The sequence below is a fragment of the Chinchilla lanigera genome, unplaced genomic scaffold (genome assembly GCF_000276665.1).
Source record: "Chinchilla lanigera isolate Chin_1 unplaced genomic scaffold, ChiLan1.0 scaffold00001, whole genome shotgun sequence".
In the NCBI taxonomy this organism is placed as follows: Eukaryota; Metazoa; Chordata; class Mammalia; order Rodentia; family Chinchillidae; genus Chinchilla; species Chinchilla lanigera.
The window spans coordinates 24,992,315-25,012,596 of NW_004955402.1; the positions used below are offsets into that span (position 1 = coordinate 24,992,315).

The 20,282-nt window shown below is 35.1% G+C and overlaps 1 long non-coding RNA gene across 1 annotated transcript; it reads left to right on the forward strand.

Moving 5' to 3' along the window:
* Positions 1–15,599: 15,599 nt before the first annotated feature.
* Positions 15,600–19,697, forward strand: LOC102019125. The gene is made up of 3 exons (XR_259066.1): positions 15,600–15,677; positions 18,966–19,129; positions 19,579–19,697. It is a non-coding gene; the product is annotated as an uncharacterized LOC102019125 (long non-coding RNA).
* Positions 19,698–20,282: the final 585 nt, after the last annotated feature.

Below are 20,282 nucleotides of genomic sequence, written 5' to 3' on the forward strand. Positions count from 1 at the left end.
GTAGCAGAAAGTCTTTGCGAGTTGCTCAACTTTGAAATGCACTGTGAACATCCTAATCTGGGAGCAGCAGCAGACCAGCAGTGGACCAGCAGGACAGAGCCAATGTCTACTAACAAGGACTCATCTTGGGTGTATGCCATCCCCAGAGGGAGAAAGCAAATTCTGGAACAGACTTCAGATTTCTTTGATATCTTAAGAAATGTATGGAAGAGGAAAATAGAGATAGAAATTGTACAGATACAGAGAGGGGAGGTTCATCAAAACACGGGCATTAGACACTAAATCACAACACTTTCTAGTACTAAACCATAACTGCTTATACCCATGGCCTATTTTCAGAGTAAATTACTGATTATTATGATTTGTAAAGTTCATACAATTCTTAAATATCAAGCAGATATCTCAGTTTTAGACCCAAACAGTAACTCAGGGTGCCACTCTAGGCATTGCATTTCAGTCCTATGGACATCATGTTTCTGATCTACTACACAGCAAGGTGGAATGAAAAAAATACTCTAAGGTCCACTTCACTTTTACAATCACACACTTTTATTCTCTTCCAATTTAGTATCCATGTGAGCATCAGCCAGTGGAATATTTTCCTACAGATTAGTCCCTTCTGTATCTCTTTATCCTGCCATATGTACTAACACTGTATGTACATATACATATGTCTTTAAAAATATACTGAAATCAGCAACACCCTGCTGGCCACATTTTCTCTACCTTTTTCAGCTACAAAAGCCCTGTAGCTCCCATCTGAAACTTTTGCTAAGAGAAGAGGCGGCAGACATCACTCAGTAGAGAGCACTTCCCTTCTTTTTAATGCTCTACTGTCATGCTGAACTCTGGAAACTCTGAAACAAACCAACAGTTGTCTCTCCAACTTCAAAATATTAACTGAATTATCACAGATCAGGTATTTACACAGTACAAGGCATTATTTTATTTGATATAGATATTACATTAAATTTATCTAAATAACTATTTCCACTTGTAGACTGACAGAACAATGAATAGGAACTTAATGAGAATATTGTGTGTTTTTAGGGAATATATTCCCTCTTAGCAGGTGGCAAAGGTGGGACCAGAGGTTCTGTCATTGATTAAAGACCTGCACATCTTCTTTAGTCATGAAAACATCTCATGGGGTGACCTTGTTTCTGTCTTAGTGAATTCAAGCAAAGTAATGAGAGCTACCAACATGCACATGAAGGAACTCTTTGAGAGACAGAACTATTCCTTCCTTCAAATACAGCACAAAGACAACTGAAAGGAAGTATTTTTTCTTTGTTAGAAATACCAGATACAACTTGTATAGCTTAGTTTCATCAAACTTAGTTTCATCACTTAGTTTCAGTGCTATGTGCTGATGTAAGATCAAAGAGAAAAATGGTATCCCTTTAAATATGCAGAACATATTCTACCCTTTCAGAATCTCTTTCTATTGTTAAGTTGTCCAAACTTCCCCACATCCTTGATACTTGATAAGTCTAAAATAAGTAATTTCCCTGTTTGTGTTATGGATCGGGCACACATAGCTCAGGGGATTTACATGGTATCTGAAAGAGACACAATGAGTGAATGGCTGAAGTAGGATCAGAGCTGAGGCTTCACCAAATATTCATTGATCTCGCCTATGTATATATGACAATTTAATAACTGCCATGGCCAAGCTGTGATGCATGCAGGAAAAATAATTGTACTATTCAGAGAGAGTCAGAGAAAGAAGAACTGAGTTACTGTGAGTGCAATTTTATTCTGTCTTTTGCCAATTTGAAGAAGCAACTAATTCATAAACTATATGGTAAGCACATTTAACTGTTCTAGGATTTTTCTCATGCTTCATGAAAACAGAGATCATAACTGGGAAACCAACTGTAAAATTAAAAGAACTAGATGTTGCCAATAAAGACTATCATTTCAGGAAAATAAATTTGTTTCTTGGAAGCTGTTCTTGAGTGTATGCTTGAGGTGCCCACAAGAAAACTAATTCAACCGAGAAACAAATTGATCTTGCTTCACTGCTTTATATGAACAGAGTAAAATACACGCCAACAGGTTATATCACTTAATAACTCCTTGTGCCCTATAATAATCAGTGGCAAGATCACCTTGAATTATTATATTTTGAAATCATGTACACAAAGTATCCTAGGATCATAGTTCTTGGGTCAAATTATGGGTTTCACTAAGAAAATTGTCAGGGCTACCTGAATTAAGGTAATCTTTACTTGTGTCATCCTTTACCTATTATATTTAAGAAGTATGTTTCTTGAAGATTTTTTTTTGTGAATATATTGGTATCTTTAATATGGAGAATAAAATAAAATTATAAAAGTTGATGTTCCAGTTTGTATTTTGAAATGGTTCTTTTTACTCTTTGAAGTCGTCTTGTTTCTTGAAGTAGCAAAGGGACAAATCATTGCAAAATGAATTCTCTTAAGCCTAGAGTTCTTCCTGACATGGCTGCAAAAGTTGCATGCAATTTTTTATTAAAATGGTGGGAGGGAGGAGAGGATTTGCAGATTGTATTTTCTACTTTCCCTGTTTGTCAAAGCTGTCTGGGGCAGTCCTATGAATGCACTTGATTTGGGGTCATAACAGAAAGCAATAGAGTGAATCCTGGTAAGCTTCACACTAAGGTTTCTTCACCAGTCTTTTCCTTTCTGTGCTGAAGGCCCTATAGCGAATCTCACTTGACCCTGTGAGGTGAAAATAGCCCTCTCTCCTGAAAAGGGGACTCACTTTCTAAATTCTTCATGTCATAGATGGAAGGGCGTTTATCATCTCTTTGTATTTTAGGGGAAAAAGTTTAATAAGTAAACCAACAATAAATACTCACCCTACAAGAAATGTTTAAATATCAAGGATGACAACTTATACGCTCTTTAAAGCAATCATTTTTACCTCCAAAAACTAGTGATAAATTTTAAATACTCATTAAAATATATTTCTCTATGAAAGTTATCTGGGAAAATATAACATACTATTTATTTTAAAATACATTATATAATAAATTTATGATATCCTACTCTTGATCCTTTAAGATATATGTGTTTTAATTTAGATTCATTACACATTCAAATTTCATAAATTCGAAATGGAATTTGTATGTTTGGTTTGGTAGCATATTTTAGAGTTATAATCTCTATGTCAAACAAATCCACTAAAAATGATTGTCCTTATGTTACACTTAAAGAAATTATGATAACCATCTATATACTGTTATCATAAAATTGTACAATCAAAAGGTACCCCCCAAAGTCCATTTGTGAAGTGGTTTCTCATTATTTTGCTATAAAATGATGAGTGTACGCTTTACCTCCTAGAGATGTATTACTGTGAAATAGTTTCCATGTTCCACATGTATTATGAAGAATTATATGCCTAACTAATACTCGAGGAATCATATCATCATGTACAATTAATATTAATGCCTTAAGAAAAAAAGGTTAATATGTAATGTTTCATTAGACTGTGATTTTTTTACTGCAATATTTATTTTCATTAAGCTACGTACAATATTGAAAATAGCTGTTGAGTTTTCAAAAGTTTTTAGAGGTAGAATGAGAAACTATTGGCCTACAGTTTCATTCACAAATTTTTAAATCCAGGTTTAAAAGAGTTAAAGCTAGGGAAGTACCTAATGCAACTAAAGTATCGTATGACTGAAGTATAGAAAAATATCCCTAGACAAACATTGTTATTAACATGGCTTGCAGATCCTCTGACTTCTTCAGTGCTACTAAGACATTTCCCTGTACACTGTTTCCTCAGCCAAGAAGAAGGAGTTTACTGAGGATAACTCCAGTTCAAGTTTAGTTTTGAAACATGTAGCATGTTTTGGCTGAGTGGGACTTTTTATTAAGAGACTTAATTATTTACATTAATTATTCCCATGTGGTTAGTCTTCTTTTAGGATTTCTTCTTTTATTTGCTTTCTCACATGTAGTCTATGCTGCAGATGTGGGGATGTCCGGGTGAGGGTGTGATTTTGCAGATACCATCTCTAGACTTTTGGAAACTGTGGGGAGTGGCTGAAGCTGTAGATCCATCACGTGTGCAGGGCTGGAGCTAGGCTGTCAGAGAAGAAAGAGTGCCAGAGGCAAGCCATGTGAACAAGTTGCTCCATCTCCAAGAATGCATGGCATCCCAGGTTACCATGCCAGCAGGGTGCTAGGCAGAGGGTTGTCACATAACATCAACCTGTGAATGTATAAATAAACGCACTGTGGTGGTTTAGCAATTCCTTTCCTCCTATCTGAGAGAGAGCTCCATCTGACCTCAGCTTTCTGTATTCTGACTCTTATCTTTGTCTCTCCATCCTCCCTCTGTCCTTCTTCCCAGGAACTTCGAGAGCTGTGCTGGATGCCTCAGAAAGCCTTTCTTTGCTATTGAAAGACTAAACATACAAATAGTTATTGGGCCATATAATAGAAGTACAACTATAACACACAAATTGCAGCACCCAGCCAGGAAACCAATAGAGTAAGCCAACAAGGAGCTCTGAGAACAATTGTCCCAAAATGGCATGACTTGATGAGTAATTGGCAATCTCCACAATTTCTGTTCTAATTTCCAATTTAGAATCAAGTGGAGAAAACAAAATATGCATCCCTCACTAACAACTAGGATGCCCTACTTCTTGTGTGCTGGTTAGCTTATGTGTTAGTCACATTTCCATCACTGGATGTGATCCTGGTGAGATCACAAAGGTGAGAGTTGATTTAGCTCACATTTTGAGGAAATTACATGGTTGCTTGGTGCCAGGGCAGAAACAACATAGTGGAATACATAAAGCTTCTTAGTTCATGGGGCAGGGAAGCAGAGTAGGGTACAGGACCAGAAAGGAGCAGGCTAGGAACCACTTATAGTACCCAAGACCACACCTCCATGTCCCACCCAAATGTACCCACAAGTGTGCTTCACTAATTTGGTATTTCATGTGTTTTTTTCAGGACAGGGTCTCACTTTGTAGTTCAGGCTGGCCTTGAACTCACTATGTAGCCCAGGGCCTGGCCTCAAACTCTCAGCAATCCTCCTGCCTCAGCCTTCCAAATGCTGGGAACAGGCATGTGCCACCATGTTAGGCCTAATTTTGTATTTCTTAATCTAATGCAGTTTACACATCAGGATTTACAGTAATAGCTTACTTACAGCTTTCTCACTCAACCAGCCTCCAGTTGTGTGCATATGATGCCTTCATATTTTGTCACGGTGAAGCTTTCTTATTTATTTGCCTGCCTTTTGAGTTTCTGCCAAAAGGCCACTGACAGTGGCTTACTCTTGCTGTGGGAACTCTAAGTAGCCTCTTCTTGGTCTCCTTTGATTTTTCATTTACTTCCATACTTATGATTCACAATCTAGTAGTTTGGTGCAGAATTAAAAGCAAAACAAAGTAAAAGAAAATTTTCCCAGTGTTCATTCCCATAGTCATATAAAGATTTGCCTTACACTTCCACATGCTCACACTCTCAGAGTGAGGAGGATATCAACCAGAACTCTGATTTTTAAACATTATGATGCTTTTGTGGTATTGCCCAATTCTAAAGCAACAGTATCTAACACAATGATCAGTTAGGATAATTAGATTTGCTACAGGAAGACTGAGAAGATAATCTGCTTTCCAGAAGCTTCCAATATAAAGAGTGGTTGTATGATAGAAAAGCTACAGAATTTGCCTATTCGATATGAAGTAAAGAAGGTAAGTGCTTGAACTGCTTAGGCAGGAGAACAATTAATTCCCTTGGTTAAAGTCAGGCAAGATTTCACGAAAGAATCATTATTTGTTTTGGGCTATACCAATCTGCTTGGGCTGGAAGCAAAATAACACTTTTCTTATTGTTATTGTAGTTGCTGCTTTTCTATTGCTAATTATTGGCATTTAAAATCTCATTATTCTAGAATCAACATTTTAATGATCCAATTCTATATTACCTAAATTTGGAATTTGTCCTGCATTTAGCAAAACTTTTTGTACTCTTTTCTCTAGTTTCTGTTGAAGCAGTTCTTGTGTTGAGTAGCTTTTTTTTTTTTTTTTTTTTTTTTTTTTTTTTTGGTAAGTGGTGTTTATGAATATTTTCCTAGTGAAGTTACTTTTTCAAGTACATAGTTTTTATAAAATGAGGCCTATTTTCTGATTTTATTATCTTTGCCTCACTGCATTGTCCATCTATCAGAGTTTATCAAAGCCAAGAGCTCTTGTGATGGATTGAAAAAGGAAGTCAAAAAAGAAAACATAGCAGAAATTTGTATTCAGTTAAATTAAAAGCACAAACTTGGAAGCTTCTAGTTTCATCTAAGAGACCTAAAAGCAGTAAATAGCTCCATTTTCACTTTTATTGGAAAGAAAACTCTGGAAAAATAGCAAATTAATGACACTGAAGTTGTCAGAGAAATGAGCTTGCCGGGTGAATAGCTAAGAAAAAAAGAGAAATAGACACCTGTAAAACAGGAGGAAATTCTGAATATTTGTTCACCATGGTCAGATTTAGCTTAGTGATATATTAGTTTGTTAGGCAACTTCAGTGAGATTTGGACAGCTAAATGCTTAGTGTGGACCACAGAGAGAGAGAGAACATGGAGCCAATGACGGCTATGAACATAGTAGAATTCCAAGGCTTTTGAAGCATTTTGCTCCACAGTGCCACCAAAGGCCAAAAAGAGAGCTATGAGAGGATTTTGGGAGTTCCATTATGATCACAGCGATGGAAGACAATACCAGCGAATGCTAGAAGCCTGTCAACACTTGTGTGTCTAGGGAATATAAGCATTCACCTGGAGAGATAACAGCATTAAAACTGTACCGTAAGTGCATTGAATGTTGTCTAACTTTTTCTAGGTGCAACCACAAAAGAAGGGCAGAGGCCAGCCATGCAGATGACTGCACACTCATTTGCTCTAGCTGTGTTTAGGAAGAAAAATATCTAATCTACAAGGAAATTATATCAACTATATCTGTAGCCTAAGAACCCTGGCAGACCTGAATGGCTGTTAAGGAACAGATATGAAAGCAACTACTGAAAATACATCAGATTAATTTTCTCTTTTGTCTTGTCTTGGTTACTTTTCTCTTGTCATTGGGACAAGATATCTCACACCCAAAATTAAGGAAGGAAAGGTTTATTTAGCTCACAGTTTGTGGAGGTTTCAGTCCATACTTGGCTGGCTCCAAGGCAGAGTGGCATATGGCACAGGGCAACAACTCATGGCAGCAGAAGATAGCAAAAGCAGGAAGAGCAAAAGGGAGAACCCAGGGCAAGCAGCCTGTTTCCCTCTCTTACACTGCATGCGAACTACCCTCCCCAGGGCAGGTGTAGCACTCACCCCTCTAATCCCAGCATTGGACCATGGATGGATCATAAACTCTAGAAACCTGCACCATGGCTGCATGAGGCTTTAGGAGGACATCCAGACACAAACTATAATATGTTCCTAAGAAGAAAAGCATTAACCTATACAGGACACCTGTAATCTTAGGGTTCTGTGCACTTCAAAAGCAGCCAGAGTCAGGAATGGGAGTCACCAGTGAAAATCCTTCCAGGTCCATCTCTACAGTCATTAAAGAAAAAGTGTTTGACCTTACAGAGAGAAGAACATCACACCTGTAGCTCTGAGGTTTGGAGAAACTCATTGTATCTGGAAGGGAATGGGAAAAGGGGAATTTAAAAAACGCTGTATCCTCCTGGATGGGACAGAATAAATTCTATATTCATCATAACGCTTAGAAGAAAGTTTAGAACATATGACAGGATCACACCCACAAGACTGGGTCACAGTGAATACCAAAAAATGAAGGCTTAATAGGATTATTAAATAACACGTTCACTGTCATACTGCACACTATCAGGCTAATAGGCATCAAGTAAAAATTACTATATAGTAAGAGCTGGGAGAAATGGAAAGCACAGACAATCTCTGGGAAGCAGTCAAAGAACGGACCAGAAACCAGAAAACAGGCCCTGAAAATAAAAAAAAAAATATAGCCACAGAAATTGGAAACCTTTCCTATGCTGAAAGCATCCATCACAACAATGACTATGAAGTCCAGATAAACTCTCAGGCACCCAGACCCCCCCAATAAAGACATAGCAGATGAAATGATGTTATTTCTTATATCTGAGTATCTGCTATCTTCCACAACATATATACCTTTGAACACACACACACACACACACACACACACACACACACACGGCATGAAGCATATGGAAAAGCAAGAAAAAAATCATGAGGAAATACAAAGGCTAGAATTACAGGGGATTGATGGTAACTATGATTAATAAGTTATAGATTTTAAAAGAAAAGCTCAATAACAGTATATGTCACATAAACTGTCAGCAGAGAGAAAGAACACACAAGAAAAAAATCAAATAAAAATTCTAGAAATAAAAATTCAAATAAACCAAAGATTTTTTTTCGGTGTGCTTAGTAGATTTAACACATCTGAGGAGAGAACCAGAGACTTCAAATATAGATCAACTATATACTTGATCTATATTGATAAGTATATACTTATTATTGAAATACAAAGATAAAGAAGAGAAGAAAAGAAAATCAAATAGAACAGAGCCTTTACAGGTTATGGGACAGTGTCAACCTATTTAACAAATATGTAATTGTATTCCCCAAAGAAACAGAGAATATTGAAAGAAAGCAAACTAAGGAAATGATAGTGCTGACCTTCCCGCCCCAAAATACTGACAGACACAAAGCTACAGATTCAGGAAGTTAAAAGCCAAGAAAAATAAATATCAAGGCTTACACCATTCAAACTAATGAAAACAATGACAAAAATAAAACCTTGGAAGCCACTTGAAAATTTGAGAATTGCATATTAACTACAAAGGAGAAAACAAAACTGGAATTTACTAGAGAATGTCTGCAAACACAGAGGTATTTATTTAAAGTATTGATAGAAAATGTTGACTTATAAGCTTACAACTCATGAAAGTAACCTTTAAATTGAATTCAATAATCTATATAAAAGTCAATTATTGAAATTTACCCTAATAGAATAATGAAGAAAAAACTTATGGCTTCCTTAATAACAGTAGAAATTTGGTAAGAATCAAGTACATGCTCATGATAAAAAAGCTTCCCAAAAAGAATTCAAGCCAAGTTCTTATTTTTGATAGAACATTTTTTAAAAAAAATTTGTTAACATTACTAAGAAGGTGGAGAAATGGTTAACTTTATGTAACTTTTGTCATGCGTTTAATGCATAAAAATAAAGGTAAAAGAAGGTATTTGTAACTACTAAGTTTAAATTTGTGTTTCTCAACAGTACCACTTAAAAATTCTAAAACTATAATATAAATATACCAAAATCACCAATTGACTGAATATTTGGTGTATTGTGGAATTGAGGTGCTTTTCATGGTAGAATGGAAAGTCACAAATAACCAAGAAGGGAAGCTGGTATCATCCATCTGTTAAGGGACTAGATTACAGTGGTCAGTATGAACTGATGTTTAGAGAAATGGCTGCTATCAAAATATTTGTAGATATATAAATGTGCTCTCATTTTCTTATTTTTTTCAGGGGGTGCTGGGAGAAAAAATAAAACTCAAACCTTCATTTTTGCCCCCACTTTTCAATGATAAGAATGAAATTCCCATGAAGTAGTGGTTGATGCTAGGACTTTTTTTTTTTTTTTTTAATTTTATTTTAAGGATAAAAGGAGGGAAACATTATGATGCTAGGACTTTGAAGAAACTACACCCACAAAGCTTCTCACCTCTTGACAGCATTCAATACTGATAAGTACCCTCAGCAAATAATAGAAAAGACATTCCTTAACTTTATAAAAGGCACTTGCAGAAGAAATCTTAATCTAACTTCATAATTAGTAATGAAACACTAAACATTTTCCCCCAAGAGTCATGAACAAGACAGAGTATTTCTCATTCATTGCTCTTTCTGAAGTCATATTGGAAGTCTAGCCAGATCAGTCAAGTATTAAAAGCAAATCCAACTGAAAGGATTAAATAAAGTTGTCTTTGTAGAAAACATTTTAAAAGTTTTATTTGTATTTGTATGTATTTATATGTGTAAGATTCCAAAGAATTCTACCAAAAGAGCTCCTAGAAATAACAAGTTAGTTTAGGACACTTGTAGGAATGAGGGCAACATACCAAAGTCAATTTTATTCTTATATAAAAGCAATAAAAGCTGGATTTAAAAATAAAATCCAATACCATTTTATATGAAAATCATAAAAGAGAAGTATTTAGGTATAAATCTAACAAAATGCTTGTAACATCTTAATAATAAAATCTATTAGGCACCACTGAAAGATATACTGCACTCACAGATTTGAAGATTCAATAGAATGAGATGTTCCTAACTGGAATTATAGATTCATCACCTTTCTTTTTTTTTTTTTTTTTTTTTTTGTTTGTTTTTCTCCGGTACCAGGAACCAAACTCACGACCTTGCGCTTGCCAGGCAGGCGCTTTTGCCACTGAGCTAAATCCCCAGCCCCCTAATCACCTTTCTAATCAAACTCTCAGAGAGCTTTTATGTATATATTGACAAACTAATTCTAAATCAGTACAAAATTCAAAAGTTAATAAAGTAGCCAAAACAGTTGTGAGAAAGAACAATATTTGGAAAATAGAATTCACATTATGTAATTTTTAAGATTTCAAATTGCAAAAGAAAATATCAAGAGCATATAGTAGTGGTGAAAGAATAGGCATAGAATAATGGAACAGAATAGAAAGTTCAGGGAGAGAATCACACAAAGTCAACCAATTAATTTTTGACAAAGATTCATGAGGAGATGCTGTTTAGAGTAATTGGCACTGGATATACAGGTCATAAGTAGGCAAAAAAAAAAAAAAGAACGTTAGTGTACAATTCACATGAAAATATCTCAAAAAAGAATTACTGACCTACATATTTGACGTCAAATGCCAAACTATTCAATACATAAAATATAGCTAAAATGTACTTCAAATAAGCTTTAAATATCTTACTAAAATTGCAAGGAATAAAAATAAAGTATTTAAACAGTCACAGACTAGGTAACCAGTACTTAATCTAAATTTAAAAATACCTATGAAAGATAGTGTTGTAAGAATAAGATCACAAGCTAGAGACTGAGAAAGTATTTGTAAATCACATATTATATAACGGACTTTTATCTGGAATATATAAAGGGGTATTGAAACACATCATAATAAGACAACCACATAGAAAGGGAAAGATCTAAATGGACACTTTTATAGAAGACATATGGATGGTTAAATAAAAAGTCTAGTTTGAGAAGTTGTGCAGCATTTTTCTAAGAGAAATCCAAGATAAAACTGCAATATTATGCAACAATATGCTAAGATTAAAAATCAAATATTTTAACAACTGTGGGTAAGGACAGAATATTGCAGAAGTATCCTTTGTTGATGGTAGGAACAAAAGTATTCCATTTGCTGGAGCAGAGAGTTTGGAAGTGTCTATTAAAGTCAACTATACCCTCAGTATTCTACTTTTTTTGTGTTTACCTGAGTGAATAAAGATCATACCTTCATGCAAAAATTTGTACATGTATATTTAGAGAAGATTTATAATGACTGTCAAAAGCTAGTAACAGCAAAGCTCTCCATCAAGAGTTGAATGAAATTGCAGTATATACATATAATGAACTGTTCATTTACACACACTGTGGAATAATCTTAAATTTTTGAAGTGAAAAAAATCTTACCCAAATGGTGTAATTACATGCTTCAGTTCATATGGCATTGTGAAAAATACAGAGCTAAAGTGTGAGAAAATAGGTCAAAATTTCCAGGTTGTTAAAGTTCAGAGTTATTAACCAAAAAGGGGTTACATAGATGAGTTTTTAGAGTAACTTGACTATTCTTTTTGAATCTATTATGGTGGGTACACACAGTAATTCTATGCATTTGTCAAAGCCCATAAAAAGATAGCTCTTTAAAAAACTGAAAGAAGCAAAACTTTTCTAATTTTATGACAAACCTTACCATAAAATAATTAATCAGGATTCAGGGGAATTCCAAATGGTTTTAACTGTACTGTTATGTGTATACATTACTTCATCTCACTAAAGGTGAAACAGAATAACAGCGCTGACCTAAATAACATTGAAAATATTCTTCTTGCTAAAGACTGCAAGGCTTAAGCCAAAGAAATTGTAGATAAACACAGTGCAGTAGTGTATAATTTGTTTCTAACAGGGGAACAGTTAAGAGTTCTAAAACTCTTACATGTATACTAAGGTTGAATAAAAAAGTAAATAAATTGTAGATAATAGGAGTCAGATTTCTTTTAGCCAGAGAAAATTGTAAATAAGAAGCATGTGGAAATATTTAAAAACATTTTTAAAAGAGGAAGATATGAGTGGTGAATTGACATCACTAAACATCAAGGAAAATTATAAAGATTGAATTTGAAAGAGAATAGGCTGTTTTTCAGAAAGGAAAAATAAAAGAAAAATATGGACAGAGGATTAAGCCAAGAAAGTCCAAAAAAAGATCTAATAATATTATATTTAATAGCCATTTTAGAGAAATATAATGAAATGAGTAATGATGCTGACACAGTGAGATCTCTTTTGATATATACAATCATGAATGCATTAATGCTTTACAAACATGTCTGTGGATATATTATATTTAAATAAAACTAACTTTGGAAAAGGATCAGAGATATGCTATTTTTCCCTTCTAAAATTCAATTTTAAAATTTGATTATATCTTACCGATAAAATGCTAAAATAGGAAATCCTATACAGCACTGCAAATTGGCATGGCATTTTCAGAGAGGCCATTTGCATTGTGGATTTAAAGATTTTGACATGATCCATGTACCTAAATAAATTTTGAAAGTACTATAGTTTTTAACTTGTAAATTTAAATAAAATTAAATGCCACTTATACACATTTATTATATACAGATATAGATCTTACTATTACATATGTATTCTTTGGTATATATGCATTAACTATATATGATATACGTATGTATTTCTATTCATATCCATATAAGAAAACCAAAATGAAAATATATACACTACTAAAAGAAAATAATTAAGAATTTTTATGCTATTAAGATAGCAAAACCTTTATGAATTTCCCTAATATGCCTGCAGGTTTGAATGGCTATTATTTTATTAGTAGGTCATAATTTAAAAATGAACAAAAACTGAAATTTTTGGCAGTAGTCTTGAAGTAGTTTTACCTATGTAAAAATAGTTTTCATAAATCAACACAAAGAGAAACACCAGCATAGAAGAGAGAAAAGCACAAAAATTTGGATAATGACCTTGATAATTACAGAGGCTGTGCCAGTTGTGAAGGTGAGACCGCCATTGTGATGGGGAACTGGCTGAATCCAGTACCTTACCAGTTACTGAGCCAAAATTTGATTTGTGTTTACTCCTAATTCACTCAGGGACTTACAAGTAGTTTTTGCTGAAATCTATGACTCTTTATTTGCACCTACTCAGTGCTCAAACAATAACTAAAGTAGAACAAATCTTAATGTCTATTTTGCATCCTTTGTTACTGAAAATCTCTAGATCGAATATCTTCTCAGCTCTATTCTTAAGTATGTTGATCTAGGAAGTGTCTGTTTTAAAGATGTTAAAACCAGGTTGATTAACTCTAAATTTACATGACCATGTACTTCTTCAAGAGTGAGAACACCAGGATAAGAGGTTTACAGGGACACGCACCAGTGCCCAGAAATCTCCAGCCATTGTGCTAAACCTTAACTACTTGGATTCCAGGAAAAGTAGAGTACCACATTACTGAAATTATCAGGATCATTTCATTAAAATGGGCCCACTCCTCAAGTCGTGAGGATTCCAAAGCTACAAAACTAGAATGTAGAGAAGGATCAGTTGGATGCCAGCTCACCAGCTAATCCTTAAATCTGTTCTCCTGCCTTTGCAAGCAGGCTAGTCTGAACCTCTGTGTGAGGGCGCCCCTCTGGTTGCTCAAACTGAAGTTTTTTTGCTATTGTTCTTACTTTCTTACTGATCTTTGTCAGCTCCTCAAACTAAAGTCGCTAACGTTCTCTCTTACTTTCTAATCAAAGACTTTTTCCTGTAAACTTTTGCTGTAGTTTTAATTTCCCTTATTACTAAAAAGAAGGGTTCATGCTAGCCAACAGCAACTGAAAGGGAGGAAAGGGCCTTGTGGAATGTCATTGGTATTTTATTTATTTTTGGAGGAAATGGCTATATGACTATATTCATTTTGTCAAAGCAATGCATGCAGTACTTTTATTTTTTTGGTAGGTATAGTACATGTGAATACACCAACTTTTAAGAAAAAATAGCACAGATATTTTATTTTTCCATACATTACAGCACACACCACCATTCGTAGAATCCCAGAGAGACTATACTGGGCTATAAAGCCCAGTATAATTTTTTATTAAAGATAAAGATGCAGTTCAGTGTCAATCAAAATTATTTGTAGGGAAAAGAAAGATAAGAAGACCAAGTCCACAAAGTGCAGAGTGAACAGAAGCTGAGTATTCACCTAGGAGAGCAATTTCCTGCATCTACATTCAATTTTTTAGCTACATGGAACTTTTCCATGCTCTGATTTTCCTACTGTTTCATAAAACATGGAAAGCCATGATTTTCTACTTTGGGGATGCATAAGTATCTCCTGGAGCACTTGTTACAGGTGCAGAGTCCTTGGCCCCTCAGAGAGAGCATCCAGTCCTCACTGGTGGCTAGCCTGCAAGTCTCTGTATGTAACAGGATACCTAGGTCATTTGTCATCCAAACGGGCTGCTTAATAGCATATTGAAAACCACTGCACAAGTCTGTAGCACTTGATTAAGTGATGACTGTTATGGGCACCACAATAGAATTGGCATACAAGTTGTGAAGTTAGGAGATACAAATACATATTTTATTGTAGCCCTTTGAAAGAAATCTCTGACTATAAATAGTAACATTTGCTACTCATTATTAACAATAGTTTACCTTAAAAATTTTGTGTGTCTACATTGAAAATTTCACATGATTTAAAAATTGAAGTACTGTTTGAATTGGAAGTAGCAAACTGACCATCTGAGGAGAAAAAAAAAAGTTCCAGTGGACAGCCATTATGTGTGTTCAAAGCTAGATTATGTCATGACTTTCATTAAAGGAGTTAAATGGAATGGAAGCGAGCTCTTCCACAGACCCAACAAAGAGCATCACAGTAGGGCCATGCGTAACATTACACTACTTTTTTGCACACAGTGTCAGCTCGCTCTCAGGCCTGATTATACTTTCGATTACCCCAGGGCTAAGTATTTCGCAAGTGCTAAGTATAGGGAGATTTGGTATCTCAAACCTATCCTCTGCAATAGCATTTCTCAGGAATCCTCTAAAGAGAAAGTGACATTGCCAGGATAATTTTGAAGAACATTTTATTTAGCTACAATTCTGCTGTCATTTTCTATATGTTTGGTATTTCTCTTCCCTTTTGATTAATAGAGACATTCTCATAAATAAAAGATCTTGGTCTCTTGAAACTGTCTGTCTTGCTCTCTTATTTCCCTTGTGAAGTCATAATCCCCCATTTGTGACATCACAGTCTTTCCACTACAATCAACAGTGATGCTTCAAACTGGGGATTAAGTGCTTCAGAAGAGGAAGACTTTACAAGAGCTGAGGGACTCTCAAGGAATAAAGATCCAATTAGCATGTAAATGTCCTTTTTAATTAAAAAAAGAGGAAGAAAAGCAAGGGATGAGTAGATAGTCTTAGTGATGGGAGTCATTTCCTTTGAAGTAATGAATCTGGCTTTCTTCAATCCCCTCTCTTACTTCCAGGTTCTTGCCCCAGCATGCATGCATATTGTAAGTTTAAAAAACACTGAAGGTAGAGAAATGTCATGCACTGTACATATGAGTTTTGTTCTTCTGAGTAGGGGGCCTAGGTCTATTAACTTGGCTAGGACTGGAGCAAAATTAGAGAATGGGTTATTGTATGAAAGAGGTTTTGCCATTCTACGTGATCTGCCATTGCCCTCACATTCACCATCCTTTGGCACCAAACTCCTTCATTACCTTTGACAATGTTTTATTATGCAGCCTTCTGTTCACAGCACTCTCAGAACTCTTTTCCCTTTCAGAACCTCACTGTATGTGATGGCTTCATTCAGGAGAGTTTCTTCCACATTCTTTTCATACTGTGTCTTCTTCGGCGTGCAGATTGGAACTTCAATTCTACTTCTACTAAGAAGCAGTCACTGGCCCCTAGACACTTCCATCTATGTTGGAAGTGTCTACACCTTGACACTGTATCTTACTGCACCTTTCCACTTTGCTGGTATCATATTTCTATTATATATTTTTGAGCATAATGGTTACATGTAATATCTACCCCTTCCACATTGACTTTGTGAATGGAAGTGACACATCTGCTTTGGTCATCTCTGAGTTTCCGCACATAGTTGAATGCCTAGTAGACATGATTCAATGTATTATACATTTTATAACTTATGTATTAAACATTTACATAAACTAAGGATAAATAACCATTTTTGAAAGATCCTACAGAAGATTAAAAAGTTTCCAACTTCCTATTAAACTTTACCTCCTGAAATAATTCCTGATGGCCTTCATCAGATACCTCTGCTCTTTAGATTTTTAAGATTATCTTGTAAAATACAAGACAAAAATTGACAAAACTCAATAAAGGAAGGAGGAAACAGTCTTCAATTAATTATTTATTTGTTTAGGTAAAACAAGTTAACCAAATCATATATCATGCAGTGGAGACTTTTATGTAAGTGAAATGGAGTGCTGCTGGTTAAATTTTGGAATCATACATATAAACCTAATTGATATTAGTGTGATCAGAAAAAAGTTCACTCACCTACTCTATCAAATATTTTGGGAGAGCTTTGAGAACATAGGGCTAAAAGAGAAATGCTTATCCTTAAAGTTCATATAATATACTTGAAAGGTGGTATACATGTACTCATTATTGTAAAATGGTGTATTACTTTCCCAAGAGTGTTACAATGTGCTGTACACATTCACGGTAAATGCCTGTAAGGAGATCAATGACTATTTCTAAAAAATGCAAAATGAAATTAGTCATGTATTAATAGAGCGGTTGTTGTAATGATCCCATATGATGTGGTCTAAAAAATACCAGGATGCTTTATGATGTGCTAAAATGATTTAAATTGTGATTCTAAGATCGATTTGCAACATAAAGAAAGAGAAGAGCATTAAGGAATTCAGGACTGTGTATATTTTCTCTATCTGTAGTCTTTTTTTGTCAAAATGTCAGTTAATGGTGAAACTATACCCTATCTCCCAGTCAATGGAATGTGCTCTCAACAATTTTTAGGATTTCCACAAGTGATCAACTATATTGTAATGAACTAAAGAACTGACATTAAACAGAAAGATTGCCTTTCATGCTCTACAGATACATTGTGGGGGTGGTAAGACTCTCTGTATTTTCTCTCTGTTTTGTACAAAATATTATATCATAAAATTTTAATTGTGATCATGGTTTGAATACCACAGAAACACTGATCTATTACTGGGAGAACTTCTGTGCTTAAGCAAGTAGTAATCAGCCTAAATTGGGTCTATATCATCTATTAACTTCAACCAAGAATTTAAATTGCACAGTAGCTAAGTAGTCAAGACCTCTCCAAAATATTTCAGAATATTCAGAAATAAAAAATTAGCTCTCCTATACTGCAGCCAGAAGGAGATCCATAATAAAAGTCTGATATCCTGAGTCCCAGTTGAGAATTCTTTATATGTTGCCTCTCATTGATAAGTACCACAATGTTTTGCAGCTGCTACCTTGTAGTCTAACAAATGGAGCAACTCCATGTGTAAAGAAAAATATAGTTGCTACTAATGTCTCCTAAATCAAAAAGGAAGTCTATATTCTCCCTATATGTTTGAGAATTTAATAAATATCATGGATCTTCAACCCTCATTACTTATAATTCAGAGAAATGATATCAGAACTATAAGGCAAAGTAATGAAAGTTAAAATGCTCTAGAAATGCACACTGTGCTGGTTTTCACTTTGGTTCTAAGAAATTCAGGCAATCTCACACATTCATAGAATTAAGGAGTGGAGTTCTCGTTAAAGAAGAATGAGGTACTTAGCTTAATTGTCTCTGTATTTTTCAGCAAGTCTCATGAGAAATCCTGTTTAGAGATTTCATCTGCCATCCACCAGAACACAATTTCTCACCACCCTGAAGTATCATTAACAACATAAAGTCATACAGTAATACCAAGATTAATATAAAACATACTGTGAATTAAGCTCTGCTTTGTGCTGATGCACCTACGTAAAACTTAATCTTCACAAAAGTCATTGGACATAAGTAATATTAATATTTCTCTTTCATATATATAGGAAAACTACTGCATCAAAGAACAGTATTAATTGCTGAGAACATAAAGAAGTGGGTGTCATGACTTGATTACATGTATTAGTCATTGGACCAGTGGATTAATGACTAAAAGTATCAACAAATGGTAGAAGCTATGAGGTATTATGCAGTTTAGACAGAGAAGATACTTATTTTTGCAAGACTAGGAAGGGAAGGCAGCATAGATGAATATACCCATTTATATGCTCAGAAAGCTGGGTAGGTGTTCCTGGGCTACATATGGGAGTTTATAAAAGGTGGACAATCCTGGGAAATAGAAGGTTTTCATTATTGGTGGTTGGTGTAGGGATGAATGGACTGGATTTATAAGAATAGAAGGTTTTGTGGTATAAAAAAGGATGATAATAATAATGTGTAAAGCACACATGTCAGTAATTAGAACAGCTGGATGCTCATTATGGATATTCTACCCGTCAACTGTGTGACCCAGTAACTTTCTCATCTGTAAAATAAAACACATTAACGAAATGACCTCTAGGATTCTTCAACTTTCAACTAATTTCATGACTTAATGTTGTAAGAAAAACATATTTTAATCTGCACTTTATTAAGGAAGAAGTTGAGATTATGGAGCAACTGACCAATTTGCCAAGCATAACAGGCAGTGAAGAGCAGAATGAGGTCTAGAACTCAGACCTTCTGACAGGTAGTTCTCAAGTGGAGAAGATAAAAGGGAGAGTTGGAAGATGTTGCATACCACATCCACTATCCTGAAGGTAAGATAGCTGAACATTGAAATAGGTTTAATAACAATTATGCTTTTCATTAAAAAAATGACTACTTAAGGATCTGTTTATTTAAAAAGTTTTTAAAAACTAAGTATAATATGTCAACAACTATTTTTAGAGTGTTTACCTGACCTTGCCCAGATTTGTTTATTTGTTCTTTTCTTGAAACACAATTTGGTACTGGCTAGATCACTGGGGTAATCCTAACTCAGAAGTTGTTGTTATTTGTCTTAAATAACAACTCTTATTTCTTGCAATTTCTTCCAAATGATGTCAAAGAAAAATCATATTCCTCAAAAATAATGTGGCTTGTTCTGTGTTTGAAAAAAAAAAAAAATGAAAGAAAGAAAAAAAGAACACAGATCCTGCGGTTGTTCACAGTGAGGTTCACCCATCAGACCTGAAAATAACCTATATTTTATTTCCCTTATTTTTAGAAAACTGCCGTGGACACAGAGGTGGCCGAGTGGCCAGCTGTGCCCTAAAATGCCTGAAGCCATTGCAATCAGTGCTCTACTGTCTGAGGCTCCCAAAATGAAACACTTTGAACACTCATTCAAAGGTGTGAAAGCATGAAATTGTCACAACGGCCAGACTCTGCAGCACTTCCCAGTTCCTGCACTGCCTTCTGCTTGCATGGTCTGCCCTTTCTGCTCTTTGTCCCTTGCTTCTGACAGTTCTTCAAGTGCCTGCTTAGAGCACTGTTGCAGCCTGCGGGACAGAACTGGGTGGTGCTTCTAGGGAAGTCTCTATTTGAGAGTGAGGAATGCTGAGGAAAACAACTACGTCTGAAAACCCTGAAAACATTGGCTAAGACAGGCAGAACGGATCCTTGGAAGGATGAGGCTCATGTGTGGATGCATTAATGGACAGATCACGCTTTGGTTCAACTCAGATAGCTAAGCCATAGTACAGACCCACCACTTAGACAATATCCGTGCCATTCCCCTCTCATCTTTCATCTCCACCCTTGCAACTTGATTCAGTTGGGCCATTCTGGTCGGCACTTTCAAATGGCTTGAAAGGGTGCTTGCTTATATAGTAGCTCTATCATGGGCCCTGCTAAGTTGATTTTCTTTTACTTTTACCTGATAGTTTATTGCATGCCACAAAGACACAGTAAATTTATATTTCACTCAGT